At 40.0% G+C, this 17,791-nt stretch overlaps 1 protein-coding gene across 1 annotated transcript in view; it reads right to left on the bottom strand.

Annotated features, from left to right (window-relative positions):
* Nucleotides 1–17,791, bottom strand: part of LOC147158384 (forkhead box protein N3-like) — an 81,786-nt gene that overhangs the window by 56,554 nt on the left and 7,441 nt on the right. The gene's annotated exons all lie outside the window — the stretch shown is intronic.

The following is a 17,791-nucleotide window of genomic DNA, read 5'->3' as shown; positions in this document are numbered from 1 at the left end:
TATAAACCAAAAAAGACAATGGGCTTTAATCTGGTTAATGAGCTGTCAACAACACAGCGCCCTTATTTACTGTACACAGCTTTACGCCCATGCTTATTTACTCTGACCTAATGAATGCCGGAAAAATGACACCAAATACGTGTGATAATCTGTGCCAATGTCATCTGTGTTTTGATCAAGCTGCTCCAAGGTAGTCACATTTACATTTACACAAACAACATTCCTTTGCCATTGAAACCTATTTCCATTACACCTTTCTAGCAAGACTGTTGACAATACTCTCCCTCAGAACCACAGTAGCGATTTTATTGTCTAAAACAACAAGTACAGTAAGCCTGGTTGGTTAAAAAGTGATCGCTAGGAATGGCAAATGTGTCAGTCTGTCATCATCAATGTGTGCCAAGTCATTTTCGTCTACTAGACTCCCTTTGAAAAGTATTCTGACGCACTCGCCTCCTTCTACGTAGCACTTCAGCGCTGCTAGCCGCTAGCGCTGCTAGTCGCTAATGTTGGCAACAGGCGCCATACAATACAATTTCAGCGTAGTCTTATTTTAAGTGCCTATATTTGGCAATTAAATGTGATTTCAGGACAACGTTGTGTTGTTGACGTCTGTAGCAACAGTCTGGAAAACGAGTCAAGACAGCTGTTACACCGCAACACACTACCGGGAACAAATTGAAAAGCATACCAAGGCATTGATGTCCATTTATTATTTGGTAAGGTAAGTTTTATTTTGAAATTGGCATTCTCACCGCATAGTTAACTCATTTGCTCTCAAAAATGTATAGAACCGTTCTATTCTAAATAAGGCCATGGTCCCCAAAAACAAATGTATAAGTTTTTTGTTTTGTTTTTTAGTGGTTCTCAACCCCCCGGTCCTTGATTACCCCTATCCAGCCTGTTTTCCATATCTCCAACAGCCAACACAGGTATTTCAAGCGATCAGCTAATCAGCAAGCTCTGCATGAAGCCTGATACCGATCCTCAGCTGTGTTGTGTGTGGGAGACATGGAAAACAGGCTGGATAGGGGTACTCGAGGACCGGGGTTGAGAACCACTGTGCTAGAGCATACAGAAGACTTTGATGCAGCCTCTGAACTGAAGAGAACGCTTAAAGCAATGGTAGCTATTACAAAAACGGCCAGCAGGTGGCAGAAGAGTATAAGAGATCAACCAGGGCCATGTTGCAAAAAAGCTCTTTTCCCCAGTGTTTTCAACAAATTTGCAAATAATGATTAAACTTAGCTATATTCTAATGCTAAACGGAAACAGATAGAAATGTAATTTTTTCCTGATGAAAGAAGAGACTCTAATCTTTCTTTTGGTAGGTTCCATGTTTTTATAGCAATAGAACACAATATTCTATGGGCCTTACAAAATCTGTCAAAATCCAGTCATGCAGCCTGGAGCGAAGGGGGTTGCTTCAGTAAAAATGGCTGGGAGTGAACGAGTTAATAGTGAGTAATCACCAATTTTACATTTTATATGTGGCAGCATGGTGTGCTAGTGTTTGGCATTTTTGCCTCACAGTTAGCAGATCCAGGTTTGAATCTCCATTGGAACATTTCTGCGTGAGACTAAACTCAATCCGGTGACATGGCAGTGGAATCACTCTGCCTATTAACCAACCAGTAGAAGCAGGTAGCTCATAAAAAATAAGGTGTGCGACAGAAAGGCAAGTCAGGACTGCCCTTAACTTGCCATGCCAAATGTTTTCTTTCACAAGAGCTTGTTTTACCAATCTGGGAAGGAGCCTACAGAAACTATTTTGAGAAGGGCGGACAATTACAACAGCAAAGTCAGACTGAAGTGCTTGAAACATTGCACTCTTTTAATTAAAGAACTAAAGTAATGTTCTGATAAAACTGCTCTCCTCAACGGCTCCTGATTGGTTCGACCATTTTTGGATTGGCCACTCTCGTCTCAATTTGAAGCTTGAAAAGACGGATTATATTTGTCTGTTTTCATGAATCCTCCTGCCTCACAAGATTAGACTCCAATGAATTGAAATTTGACAACATAATAAATAGATATCTAGACTTCACAATGAAAACAAACATCTGCTGTCACGGACACCTCTTCAAACCCCTCCTTCCTGTGTTCAGCCCTTCCCTCACTCCCTCAAAGGCATTCTCTGCCTGACAGTGAGCAGGTCCCTGTCGGCAGTCTGTGCTCTTTTACAATACTGAGGGAAAGGCGAACAAGACGGAGTGAGACACTAAGAAAGAGTGCTCGAAACACTATAGGATATCAAAGCGTGCAGTCACAGCCAAAAGAGCTTTGATAGCAGTCAAGGGAGGGTGCAGGTCAAAATAAGTGCCAGGAGAAAGGCTTGGTGGACCGTATAAAGAAAGGACTGAGATCCATCAGGTGCCCCGCACTGAGGATAGTGTTGAGACGAAGCTGTGAGGAAGTAAGCTTTTTTTCATCTGGATGTCCTGCAGCCCCCCCGCCCCAAAAATCACTATTTTCAAATGAATAAACAGGACTCTGTGTCTGTCTGTGGCCCTATTTTCTTTTCCCCCTCTGGCTTCTTGACTTATCTTTAACAAACAGCAGCACAGGCTCTCAGCCACTGGTCGACAGTTTGTCACACACCAAAAAAATAAAAATAAATCATGGCAACAACAACTGGAAGAGACCATCCAGTTCCACAAGCCTGCCCTCTATAGCTGAATTGTCTTGCTTTGATTTTTTTATTATTACTTTTTGCCTCTTGCAAATTTGCAGAGACTGTAGATTGGAATCATCAAAGATATTGTACATTGTATCCGAGACAATAGATCTGACATTCAGATGGTATCTGGTGGAGAAAGTGTGACATGATAGAGGTCATGGGAAATGACAAAAGATTGAGATAGGCCTAACATAACCTGACTTGACTTTAGTTACTTCTGCTCATACAACTGTTTATGAACTCCAACTCCTGGACACGATATGTCATGGTGATGTTCAGTCTAGTTCATAGAAAATAAAAAAAAATTATACAGGTGTGTGTGGGAGAGTGGGCCTTTAACTTTCTGTCCAGGGTAACAGATGCCGTCATCATTAATCATTGTGTGAATAGTTGAATCAGGTAACATTCAAAAAAGAGTTCCTTTAAGGTTGTAATGGCAAACATTTTCATACAGTTGGCCCACTTTCTTCCAAGCACTAATAGCTGCCCTTATAATTTGGTGCTGATATCAATCGTGCCAAGATGATTAAGCCTAACGACTTTGAACTAAAGTGGTGTTAAGAGTAGGTTTGACGTCCTTTTTTTTCTATGACACATCTCGGGCACAGAAGATGATAATTCTTTTGATAATCTTAATGCACTGTAACCATGTTGAAGATGTAGTCTTGGTCTTCCTAAAATTTGATTGTGGGACAAGGCTCGAGATAAGTGATTTTGCATCGCAGTTTGCGGGTCAAAATTTGCATTTTGCGATACATTTTACCATACTGAATGGCAAAACTGAAAATCAAACACAAGTTGGGTTTCCATCCACCCATTTTTATTCGAATTTTCAAGAAATGCGGAAAAAAAACCTGAATGTTAACGCTAGAAATTCGAAAAAGGGCCCAAAATTAGCAAAAAAAGTGTTTACGCTTAGAAGGGGTGGATTTTGAAGCGTATCGAAAAAAGGAAAATGAGAATTTTGGCTATGGAAACATCCATCCATCTTCTTAACCGCTTGTCCTCACAAGGGTCACGGGGGGTGCTGGAGCATATCCCAGCTGGCTTCGGGCAGTAGCCGGGGTACACCCTGAACTGGTTGCCAGCCAATTGCAGGGCACACAGAGACGAACAACCATCCACACAGAATCACACCTATGGACAATGGGGAGTGTTCAATTAATCTGCCATGCATGTCCTTGGAATGTGGAAGGAAACCAGAGTACCCGGATAAAACCCACGCAAGTACGGGGAGAACATGCAAACTCCACCCAGGAACGCTGAAGCCCGGACTCGATCTCACGTTCTCTGCACTGGGAGGCGGACGTGCTAATCAGTCATATACCGTGCCGCTGCTATGGTTTGGGGAATAACAGCTGGGAAGACCGGATACACGTCGCACGTTTTGACCCGATAATACATCACACGTACGTTTGTAGTCCCAAAGCAATGTCGAACGATAAAGTAAGGTATGTTTGGGCGACGACAAAAGAGAAATATTTTTGGTATTAATTAAAGAAGCGAATATTAATGCTATTTTAGATGGAAAACAGCAAAGAAATCATCATTTATTAAGGTCATTGATTACACTTTTCACCAACGCCTGGCTGGAACCGTGATAAAGCAGAGAACATCCGACTTTGAACAGTAAACATTAAATTAAAAATAAGTGAATGGTCTCTGGACTAAACTGAACCACAACCGGAAATGTACGTCAGCCAGGAGGAGTGGTCCATCCTCCCATCCTTTGGAACTGAAGTTTATATATGGCAATAAAATGCATAGGATCCATTTGTGGGGGATACAAAAAGAAATGTCACCATTGAAGTTGGTGACATTATGTTCCGTTATTCAAATGTGAATATGACTTTATGACATTGTTGACTGACTGAGGAAGGACACAGCAATGTTGACAATCAAGACTTTATCACAGATTACAAATCAAAAGGAAATACGGATTTCTGATTTTAATAGTTGCTTCTATTGTAAGGAAACCTATAAAGTGAGCTCTTTTAAAGCTTAGCTTAGTGTTTATTTCAAACAGGTCGTGTTTTCCTATAGCTAAGATAGAATGTCTGCTGCCATTTTAATGCTTATTCTTTATTGAGTTTATGTTTATTATTCCCATGGCGCCACTTTTTATCCGAGCCACTGCATCACTGAACTGTATTACTGTCTCTAAGTTTGTGTTTGTGTCAGTATCACCTTCTTTGTCTCCAACATTAACACACTTTTTTCTTACCACTCTAGAAAAATGAAGTAGAAGGTAAATTACGGTTTACAGTCTTAGAATTTGTTTTTATTACCTACCCGTAAGATCAGAGCTGAAATAGGCAAGTGCCTTGATGTTCTCGTCTCCCTCTTTGGAGCTTGCTGTAAAATTATTAAGCTGAAAGCTCTCTTGGTAAGTTTACACGGTTAATGAAGGTGCTTGTGGCAGACTCAATAAGGAGCTGTCTTTCTTTTGTTTAGTCAAGATTTAAATAGGTTTGGCAATAAGCTTGGTGGTTTGAAGTTTAAGTGTTGCCTATTGGAGTGGTTAACAAGCATTCTCTTGGTGTCATTCATGAGGTTTAGATATTGTGTTTTTGTTTGACGCAACCGTGCTTAATAATAATAATAATGCTTACCCTGCCTCAATCTTAGTTTTTTTCCTTGAAGTAGCTACCCAGTGCCACAAAAAGTTTATTAATAATCCGAAATAAACAGAGGTGGGCGCGTCAGCCTGTCGTGCCAGCGGCAGACCCGGAAGTCCGTCCTCTTCACTCTGTCAGTATCTCAGGCCACCACAGTCTGTCACTCCGTCAATCCGACAGCGTTATTTTAATGCGCGTCCTTCATGCTTCTACTTAACTGGCAGGTAAACAAGCTCATAGAAGCACCTGCTAAGAAGTATCTGTGGCTAAAGTCAAACTGTTTTAGGGTTTATTCTCTCTGGACCTGGATTCCCCAACCCTGAAATTCTTATACTATTACTGCTCCTCCTGCTTCTCGTCGCCAAACTGCCCCCTGTCTTTGCTTCTCAGGTTCATGACGGCTCGGAGGGTGGCGGAAAAATCGCTTCAGTCTGCACTTATTTCCTCAGTGTTTCAAAGTTACCGTCAATCGTCAGATCGCCAGCAAAAACGGGAGTCTGTCAGTAACAGACCCACGGACATTCCTTCGGTACTGTCAGATTGGTGACGACACGGTGTAAATGCCCTCCTCTGTAAATAAATTGTCATTTTCCTATTCCCAATTTGATTTTATTCACAGAGAAATACAGTTCTTTATCTATAACCCCATCCTTTTTCTGGAATATTCTTATCACAAAATACAGCAGAAGAGTGGGAATGATTATAAAGAGGACATGATTGCAAGTGCAAATGACATGGCAGGACAAGAAAAAGGAAAATAGTGAGTGGGTGTAAAGGAGAGAGGGTCGTTATATCCTAGGGTCATTAGCAACATTTCAAAGTCACCACGTCTTTCAGCGTATGCTGGCTGACAGGCCCTGCCAGCAGAATTAGTGATGAGGGTTGATGGTGCCGTGATTAGACGTTTAACTCAGGGCTAAGACATGTCCTGGCAATGGTTATGGTTCTTTACATGCAGAGGTGCCATCAAAGATTTGGGGCCCCGCGAACAAAATCTCGCTTTGGCCACTTCAGGCTAATGAATACTCTTATAGGGCCTCTGTCAATGGGCCCTTAGAATCATTATCATTTTCCCCTTCAGAATGTCTCTTCTTATATGGACGCTAGTGTTGTAGTTAAGACCACACCAACCGGGACCAAGACATTATTGAGGCTAGAGAGTATTGAGGCAGAGAAAAAGCCAAGACTTTTGAAGGTCGAGATCAAGACAAGACGAGGTCTGTATAAATCAAAGAAAAATAACCAAAAAATCCAGAACAAAATGACCGATATCTTTTGTTGTTTTTGAAATGAATGCAATGAAACAAATCTCAAGTCTAAGCAAATTTGTCATTTCACTTCGGATTAAAGTTGTACTGGCCTGGTCTCAACCGGCCTTGATCAAAAATTTTGAGCCTGCCCTTTCTGAGACCGAGACAAAAGCAAGTAAAAATACCTATGAGACAGAGACCCTTAAAAAGTGGTCTTGAGATCAGTCTCGAGATCAAGACAAACCTCAAGCACTACAACACTAATGGACGCCATGGTAAGGAATGGATCATGAAGGGACACGGCTGAGATGTAATAAACCAAGACTATGAGGTCAACCATTGATTAAATGACTCCTGAACCACTCACCTGATAAATACCACAAGCTCTCCCGGCTCCCCATATGAGTGAACTGAATTCCCAAATTACCAGGCTTTAGATAACATACCTGGATAAATTGGCACTCTTTATAAGTCTTGAATCTCTTTGTAGATATTCATCAAAGGCTATTCACTCCTGATGCAGAGAACACATGAGATGTGGAACAGGAGAACAACACACAATGTGGTTCATATTAAAGCCTCTGATCTGCTATCTTGAGCCGCTTTTTCTTCTGCATTCCTTTAGCCAAGGGTGATATGTCAGAGGGTGAGGGGGGCCGGTATCCCCTCTGCTCCTACTAAACGTATGCTGAAGCATCCTTTTTAAGTGGAAAAATGGAGGGGGGGGGGGGGGGCTTTAGCTCTGTAATACAGTACAACATCATAAGTTTGAGCTAAAAGGTAACTGCAAAAGAAGTTAGTCCTCTTGAACTCTCACAGTTCCCCCACAGCCTTATCCCCTGTTTTTGCTCGACATGCCAGCACTCAGAAGCAAAGTCCGACATATCCATCTGCCCAGTGCCAAGTGTACGGCGGTGACAGTAGTGTTTGTTGGATAAACTGAGAAAGGTCCATCTGTTGGCACAAACACTCCCACTCGAATGTTTACCCTAAATACAGACACAGTGGAGATCCCCGTGGGTGCCCCGACTCCTTCCCAAAAGACCGAAAACAAACTAGTTGGCTTAAATCTACACTAATTTGTCTGTAGTTAAATAAAAAAGAGAATATATTAAAAATATTTACAATATTACATCACTGTCTTATCCTGTCCAAAGTGTAGCTGATGTACATGGAATTTGTGAAATAAAGGCTGTTGGTTGTTGTTGCGACTTCCGGTCATATGTAACACCTCATTTAATTTAATGTACACCAATTTTTTTCTACACTATCCTCCAGCTTACAGCACGGTATGAAGCCAAGTCCTGTTTACCTCGGACTGGTCACTAGTCAATCCCAAGGTAATTAATAATTGGTGATCTATCCTAAAGCAGCTGTGAAGTCAGATATGTGAGGCAATACAAAGACCGTTTTAATGAACAAATGAAGCAGAATTGAAGGAGAGAAACTTTGCATGAATTTAAAAGTTGCTGAATACGCAGCCAATATGTAAGCCGTGATGAGAGCACAAAGTTTTAGGTAAGGACAATTTAGATGTCTTGGATAAGATGCCTCCTCCAACTGTATATACGATATGTCAGAAAAGTTCCATAGTTCCAGATTTGTGATCTTCCGGTCCAACTTTACATTGTCCATCTGAGCAGGTCTGCTTGCAGTTCCTTGTAAATTTTGTTTTGCACGCTTTGATCTCCCGCCAGACCCAATTAAATCAGCTCCTTCTTCCACCATGTCAAGGACCACCAGTGCACCTCACGTGCGCTGCATTTAAAGGGATTGAGAGGAGGCACGTCGACTGGCAATCAAGTCAGATGTGTTCACGCCCACAACGCCGCTGTCAAATTTTTACTACACAATATTTACCATGATGTTTTTTTTAATCATTTTTACACACAAGAAGTACACAAAAATGTAAGGGAAAAAAATATACAAAAGACTAATAAAAACTACACTAAAATGCAGCATTTAAAAAAAAGAACTAAAACTAATAAAATAGCAACAAATCGAAGGACATTCAATCTCTCTATTGCGTGCACATACATTGCGATGACAATGCTCAAACAATGTATCCTGCAGCTCTAGTCACACTGTCTTAACCCAGGGGATGGTATTACCGCGGGTTCAAACCAAACCTAATGATCACTGTAGCACATGCGCACCAAGATTGAGCAAGCTCATTAATTTTTGTGTGAGCTGCCCTACACTTCAGACGCTACACTCCCATCCCTATTTGTGATGACGGGGAACCTTTCTGACACAACCCCTAAATGGCATTAATCCGTACAGTCATGAAATAAGGTGCTTTGCCAATATTTCTGTTTAATAATGATTTGTTAAGGAGCAAAACGTGCCGGCGAAAACATGCGTAATAATGTTTCTAGGTGGAATCAGCTTCTATTCATGGTAGAAGACAGAAGTTAGCTCTGAAGCAGGACAAACTCGAGTGTTCACAGTCACTGCATTGCACTCTTGCATGAAAACGTATTAAGGTCAACTGGATCTTCCATATTTGTTTGCATTCGCAGACACATGTTCCCCTTCTCCTTTGCTCTTTTACTGTGGTTTCCTGTGCTCACCGCCTGCCTCGTGCTACATTCAGAGCATGAACAGTCAGACTCTGCAAGTCTGGACGGAGCTGCTGAATATTCAGGTCCGTGCTCCCTGTCTTGCTCTCTCATTTCTTCTTCTTCTTCTTCTTCTCACCCACTTTCTCTCTCACCTTAAACTCTTTTCAATACCCCTCTTTTCTCCTTTTTTTCCTACTCTCCACAGCTTTGCCACTGCCAGTGCTCTCTGAGCTCCACTTTCATTAAGGGGCTCTCCTCTGATAGCCCTTCATATAGCACTTAATCATCATAACAGCAAGAGCGCTCTCTCTGCAACGAATCACCTCAAGGGGCTGGTCCTAAAGACTCTCCGTTAACTGATGTCATTATCTGCCGGATTTGTCATTGGTGTGAACGCCACGTGAGCGCCCGCCCCAGGTGTTTGACGGAGGGCTCAGTGGGAGCGTCAGACAGGCCAAGGACGTTCCTCTTCTGGAAACGAGTGGTTGAAATGTACAAAAGAGTCTTGCCGAAAAGAAACAGAACACGTGGTGTGTTTGGTTTGCAGTCAAGAAAGAGATGAATAAGACTACTGAATAAATGGAAGGGAGCAGGGAGGTTTGAATCACATTTTTTTCATGAATGGATCTTGAGGGGAACGACTGCTCACTATAGTTGACGCACTTTTTAAGAGGTGTTAAATTTTTTTGACTGGTTCTGTGCCTGCATCAATGCTGTAGATAAGACTTGCTGGGTTTACCCATAGATGAACTGTGACAACCTTTCACATGGACACAAACACATAAAACCACCATGAAATCACAGCTGCTTAGTTGCTATGCGTCAGTCTCGCCATCATCCCAGATAGCATTAAGCACACATGGCTGTGGAGACCGTGGCAAAGTAACACCACACTCGCCTGAGGTCGAAAGGTCACAAGGGTATTGTGACAGTGTTGCTTAGCAACAGACACGCCAGAAAGATCATTTCCACTGCGATCAACTTTTATGCCCCTTACCAGATCAAAATCCAGCAATGATTAATATGTTGGAATTTGCTGCAAATTACAACTGTTCTCAGCATGTTTGAGATACTGTACACGCTGAATGCATTTTAGACCACAAATCTGGCAAAACTGATAGCTCATGTAAAACAACAACACCAAAATATTATGACTCAGTGTGCCGTTATGAGTCTGAAGCAAATCTTGAGTTGAATCACTTTTACACATTTCAAACATTTCACATTACAGTGACAAGCCAATTTTTGGCACAGCTTTTAATCAACCCTGTTATGTAATAGTTAATAAGTGTTAGACACACCCAACTATCTAGCCTATCACAAACTTGTCAATTTATTCAGTTCTATCTGACAAATACCAATAAAAAGATGACATGAATGAAGACGACTGTAAGTGCTTCACAAACGTAAACAAAATCAAATAGGTGAACATGTAACTAATTGCACGGGAAAAAGGTTACAGATAAGGTTACTTTCCTACAAAAGGTTTATTTGAAATTAGCCCCTCATCCCTACACTCTTAAAACAGTTGGGTCAAAAATAACCCAACTATGGGTAAAAAATTTATCGATTTTCTACTTGGGTCAATTAGAGTCAAGAAATTGGTCTTTTAGTGTAAAGCAACTCATAAATATTTCTCAGATCCTTTACTTGGGTCAAAAAATTGGGTCATTTTGTATAAAACAACCCAGAAAGTTGGGTCAAATTGACCCATAAAGTGGATCGGTCCATTTTTGATCCATAAATGGGTTACTTTTGACCCAACTGTTTTTAGAGTGTACTGTGCATGCTCAACAATGCCTTGTGTTGTTTAATTGAGCTGACTCAGGATTAAGCATGTGGCAAAAAAATTGACTGAAATTAGCCTCTATGAATTCTTTCAAGAGTTTATAAAAGGAAAGGTAACTTGTAAATTGGTGTGTAGTTTTCTAATTGGCATGGGTTTCTTGAGGTGCAGCGGAACAGTTCAAATAATCAGGTATTGTCCCAGAGGGAGGAAATCCATTATATTAAAGAGCAAGCAAGGAACTAATTCCAGAAAGCCATATAAGGAGGATGCACGTGGCCAACAGAATTCAAAGGAAAGGGAAGGAAATGGGAGAAAATTGACCAAGTGATGTGGAAAGTCATGAATAATAATAATAAATGACTACCTGTAAAATACTGCATCATTTCATTACAGTTAATTACCGGTAAGACAAGTATACAAATAAATAGATTTGTCACATCATTGAACCAAATCATCTCTATGGTCAACATTTCTTTAGGAAATATCAGATGCATTCAACGTTTTTACTCATTTTACAATTGAGGTCATCACAGGATTATTGTATTAGCAAAAATAAGGTACAAAGTATAAAATACATACGTAAAGTGAGATAAAGCAGATCCTCTATTCTTGTAGATGGTCTTCCACTTAGAGGACTGTATACTGTACTATTTTTCATTAGTATGACGAGAGGCAGAATTATGGACTACCTGCGTTATTTATTTATTTATTTTTTATCAAGAATGAACAAAATACAGATTCAATAGTGAATAAGGTGGAAAAAAAGCAGTCTAGGTGTTAAAACACACCTTTTCGATAAGTGGATATTCTTTGGTTGGTCATCATGTCAGTTAACAATACAAAAGTTTCATGTATGCACTGCCTTCCATCCATACACTTTAAATATTTACATTTTTACGCTGATGTAAACACAGATCCCAGAAAGCCGACCCCATTATTCAATTGTTGGAAGCGGAATTTTGTTTACAATCAAATAGTCTCAGGGTCAGTGTTTTAGACACATTAGGCAGGCAAATGCTATGAAAATAAGTCACAAAATAAGGGGGGCGGGGGGGTTGGGGGAATCGCCTTCATTAATCAATATTTACTTGCATTTGATATTTTATTGATTATATAAAAACTAGTTATGATACAATTAAATAAAATGAAAATGAAAAAGCTAACAGACTGAAATGTAAAGCAATGCCCAATTAATACTGCGAGAAATTATAACTCCAAAGCCAAATGAGATACAGTAATAAAATGAAGCATGAGTTGTACTGTGTCAGTAATTTAGCCCAGTGCACAATTAAGCTGATAAATTGCTTCGGAACGATTAGCCTCAGCACGATATGCAAATCAGTAAATAACCACTTTTATATTTCGGTAGCTTGGCGGCATGGAGAGGGTCTTTACTATTGTATATTGTGTGTCCGTGACATTCGGTGTCATCATTGGCCTAATCTACGCTTATATTATTTTTTGTACTATATGTGTACAATCTGGTTAGCTAATGTTTCCTGCTTTTAACAGGGAATCAAAATCATATTCCCATTTTTCCTCTTTAGAGTTACAGTTCAAATAGTCTAACACATGTTATTTTAAACTTTACAGTGTTTAAGTACACATTATTATCATCATTAATACTCAAAAATTGGGTGGCATTTCTTTTGTAAGGGTATGCAAACCACTGATGGAGGGGGCGCCATATAAAATCTCATCTAGGGGGCCACATTGCGCTCTGCTGTGGGTGTTAATCAAACTTAGAAAGTGCACTGTACTGTGGATTCATTAGGAAAAAGCTAGCTGCAGTGGAGAGCACCGTAAACCTTATCTCCAAGAATGACCATCACACGCTTACACAAGCTTGCAATTATGCACACACACACGCACAGGCATTTGGGTGCTTACATCATATGGGAAGGTATTTTCCCCCCTTACATTGCCAGGGAACAGGCCCACGCATGGACACACAGACGCTGACTAAGGCTCTAGGACTCCTGGTGGTGGGGGTGCAGCGCGCGTGTGTGGGTGCGTGTATATATTTACTTTAGTCGTGTGTGTCGTTTTGGCGCACTTTTGCATAACAAACACATCATTCGGTTCATCATTTCTATCGACTGTAATGAAGGTTGTTTGATACTACTTTTTTTCAGACCAATGACAATACGAGTGCTCAACTTTTGAGTACACTCTAAAAACTGTTGGGTTAAATGTAACTCAATTATGGATCAAAAATAGACCGATCCACTCTATGGGTCAATTTGACCCAACTTCCTGGGCTTTTTTATAAAAAATTACCCAATTTTTTTACCCAAGCAAAGGATCTGACCAATATTTATGACTTGTTTTACACTAAAAGATCCATTTCTTGATTCAAAGTTGGGTCAAATTGACCCAAGTATAGGATCGGTCCATTTTTGACCCATGAGTATAGTCGCCGATAACAAGTGTCGATATCACTAGTCCTTTTGATATATAACATTTCCCCCAAAAACTGACCAAAAGACTTGTATATTTGCCAATATACAATTTTTCATTGAACTTACATGAAATTAATGAAAAATTGTGATTCTTCTAATTCCTAATTTGTAGTTTCTGATCGTAAAAACGGCCAAAAGTGGGAGTACTGATATCTTGAACTAATGCTGGGTATCAGCCCGATACCGATACCTGGTATCCCTCGACCATTCCTAATTGTAATCATTTCCTACAATAGAATCTGGAATTTTGAACAAAATCCATTTCAATTCAATAGTAACATTGTAACATTTCTTTTTTTAAATTTATTTAGGGATGAGCAAGTTCCGATACCAGGTAGCGGTATCGCGCCAATACCTGGCCACATATCAAGGAACTGGTACTCGCGCCGGAGGCTGACACAGTTGTTTTACGATCAAGGCATAGGGCACAGATGCCCATTAAGAATTTGATTAGTTATTTAAATTCATTTGATTGTGTGTGTTATATACAAAATATGTATTTCATGAAAAAATTGAATAAATATGATAAAAATTGCTATTCATTTAATGCCATTTTAAGGAAAAATGCTACATGAGATATAAGTCTTTCTTTAAAGTTATGTCATTTTGGGGGTAGGTGGGGTATTTTATGTATCACAAAGACTAGTGGTATCAACACTTGGTAATGGTTAAGGCTGGGTTTAAACATATCAATTCATCGAAGTGATTTTCCTTTTTTGTTTTTTTTTTGTATCTTGCAATTTTCTTGCAATTTACATTCCACAAAAGTACAAAACAATTTAGAATATTTTTATTTTTATTTACAATTATATGAAAAAAATATATACATACACATATATAAATATATGATATAAAAATTGGTACTGCGTGAAATCCTTAACTGAATTAAAAACGAATTGTGAATCGAATCGGGCCCTTGTGAATCGAATCAAATCTATTTTGGAAATCTGAATCAACACTCAGCCATAGTCTCGGTATCGGTCAGTACTGAAGAGTTCAGCACTCGTACTGGTATCGGTCTTGGATTGTCCTGTATGGATACATGAAATTAATTTATATTTGTGAACTGGTAATAAATCAGTGTTAATTTTGACAAGGAATCTTAATTTTGTTTTAGTTTTAGTCCTTTGACTAAAATTGATTAAAGTTTTAGTTATAATTTAGTCATGACTAAATTATTAGTCATCTGATTGTATTTTAGTGTTAATCCAATTTTAGTCGACGGAAATAAAGAGCAATTTTAGTTGACTAAACTGAGTTTCGTCAATATTTTCCTTCAGCAAGCATTTCAACTTTTATACAGAAAATTATAACACACCTATTTGTAACTGTAGTTTAACACGCAAGACACATTTAATACAACGGTGTCTTCATTGTTTCAATGAAACATGTTGAACTGACAATAATATAACTTTTCACCGAAATAAAAAAGTGCATGGTTGCTTGAGATTAATCTTACAGCTGCACAATAAATATAAACATGTTTGAACATTAAATAAAGTGCCGTGAACACTGAACAGTTTCTGAGTGGTTATTTTCTCGCAACTGTGTTTCGTTCCTACTGATTGTATTGTGTGAATTTTCGTCACTGACGAAATTGTCAGTAAATTTTAGTTATAGTTATCGTCTCAATGAATGGCTTCTGCTTTAGTTGTTGTTTCATTTTCGTCTGAAAAAAAAAATTGTGACGAAAAATTTTCATTGACCAAATTATCACTGGTAATAAATAGGTCTGTTCAATGTGCATGGTTTTGTGGCTTGTGGAAATTATTTGCGGTTTAGTCTTCATGAAAACATCATAACCGTGATCATTCCTTTGATAGGAGATTCTGCTTATAGGTTGTAAAAAGTCAGTGTAGAACTTTAACTTGAGTGAGTGTTGTGATGAAAGTACTCGATTCAGAAACTGTTAAAGTGTGGAATTATTTGCTGTCGGTTTGTGGTTTGAGGTTAGAGCGAGTTAGTGGGACAAGACAATGGAAAGACAAACCGTGTTTGTTGTGTGTGTGTATGTGTGTATGTAGACATCTGTTAAATGCTCCCATTTAGCCATCCACTTGATGGGTTATGTGCAGAGCTTGGACATTAACGCCCAAAGAACAAACCAATCCATTAAAGACACGACACAAACAGATCCACGTTTCCTGTCAACAACAAAACTCCAACTGTGAGCTCAAGGAGTTATTTTGGTAGATCGCCATAAAAGGCTAACCGACATATCCCCACTCTCTTTCTCTGTGACGTAGTGTGATGCTTTGCTAAAATAAGAACCGGGCGGTCTGTCAAATCAACACCGCATCTTCTCCGTCTCCCCTCCGCATTGTTGGCTTTCACTGAATGAGAATCTAGAAAAGGTCAAACGGCCACAGATGAAGGTCAATAAAGGGATGGAGTTACCAGCTGAGAGACAACAGGGGTATCAATTTCAAACAAGAGCCACTCAAAAGGGGCTGAATGAGTCTGTAACCTATGCGTGTGTAACAAGGACATCAGTCAACATGCTGCTGGGAACTTTGGACCAAAAAGAAAGACAAGTCACTTTAACGGGGCCGAAGCAGGGGAGGAATAAACATATAAACAGATGAAACAAATCAGAAGGTTTCTGAGGTCATTTTTGTCCTCACACGTGATTATTCGTGAATCAGCACACAAACACCCTCTGTGTATGGCTGCATCCATTTGTGACATCACTGTAGCTAGCCAGAAAGACGAGGCAACTATGAGAGCGCCAGTCTGACGTCACCCCATTCATTCAATGTCAATTACGTAATCTCGAGGTCCAACGCCTGCAGGACACACGCGCCATGAGTCTGTGTGTATGTATGTGTGTGTGTGTTTTTGTGATTGCTTGCGGGGCAAGAACACATAATTGCAATCTCATGTGTGAGAGGAAACATAAAAACCAGGCATTCTGATGACATCATTAGCACAGAGGCGGGCTGGCGTGAGTGCTGTGGCTGTGTCATGGTGGGAGCGTTTGGGGTTGAAGAGGAGGAGTTTGCATCCGACCCGGCCAGAGGAGTTACGCAACACATATCCAAATTCTACAGACGCGAAAAGGCTTTTTTTCCCCAGCCATTTTTCTGCATCTTCAATCTACACTTAGTGTGCATCTTTCTGTAACTTTCTTTTAGTGCAGTGGTTCTTAACCTTGTTGCAGGTACTGAAATCCACCAGTTTCCTATGTGCATTCACTGAATATGATTTTTCCCCCCAAATTCAAGACATTGGTATAGAGTTTACATGTTATCCAGATAAACAGGGACAGTTGTTATCGAAACTGTCTCTCTTCACCTTGAATTCAGAAAGCATTGTGTTGTATTCCAAATCCCATGCATCTTAACTCATTTGCTCCCAAAAACGTATACATACGTTCTATTATACAGTTTTTTTTTGGGGGGGGGGGGGGTAATACTAGAGCATACAGAAGGCTTCGATGCAGCCTCTGAACTGAAGAGAATGCATGAAGCAATGGTAGTTATTACAAAACGGCCAGCAGGTGGCACCAGAGTATAAAAGATCAACCAGGGTCATAGTTGCAAAAAGCTGTTTCCCCACTGTTTTAAACTGATTTGTGAATAATGATTAAACCTAGCTATAATCTAATGCTAATTGCTGCAAAAACAGAAATAGATAGAAATTTACTTTTTTTTACTGATGAAAGAATAGTCTCTAATCTTACTTTTGGTAGGTTCCATGTTTTTATAGCAATAGAACACAATATTCTGTGGGCCTTGCAAAATCAGTAAGCTGTCTGTGTGGGAGCATCTTTGGCGAGTGCTCCAACACAGACAGTCAAGCGCAGCCGTGCCGACATATTGCTTATATACAGGAAACCCGGCCCTTTTTGAGGACTGGCAGGCATGAGAACCCAAAAGACTCAACTGAAAGATGGCGTGAGTCTATTGGGTTCTCATGCCTGCCAGTCCTCAATCAGAGCCGGGTTTCCTGTGTATAACATACAATAGGACGTCTTGGTGCTAGGGCGAGTTACGCCACAATTTGTGAATGGATTGTGCATGCTAACTGGGCTAAACGTGTCTGCTTGCACTAATCGAGCTTTCGCAAAAGCCGGCATCATTTCTGAGGAGCCGCACTGAACAAGACTCACTCTGACAATACTACAATGACGAGAGGGAACCTGGCGTGTTTGATGGAGAACTAGCCCAGCTGTTTGTTTCAGATACAGAAGATGAGGACTTTGAGTGATTTGTGGACGAGGATTGATCAAAAGTAACATGAGTACATTGTTAAACACTTCAAGTACAACCAAACTCACTGTTTACATTGTTAAATACTTCAATAAAGTAGAACCGAACTCAGTTTGGCTCTGCTGCATTTTTAGCGTGAAAGCATGCTACTATATGTTTTGAGCTAGCGTATAATTAACTGTTACTGCGCCCAATAGTGCCTTATGTGTGTGTTAAA

This window comes from Leptonotus elevatus, chromosome 18 (assembly GCF_054856555.1).
Source record: "Leptonotus elevatus isolate MCC_2025b chromosome 18, RoL_Lele_1.0, whole genome shotgun sequence".
NCBI lineage: Eukaryota > Metazoa > Chordata > Actinopteri > Syngnathiformes > Syngnathidae > Leptonotus > Leptonotus elevatus.
This window is presented reverse-complemented; position numbering and strand designations above follow the sequence as displayed.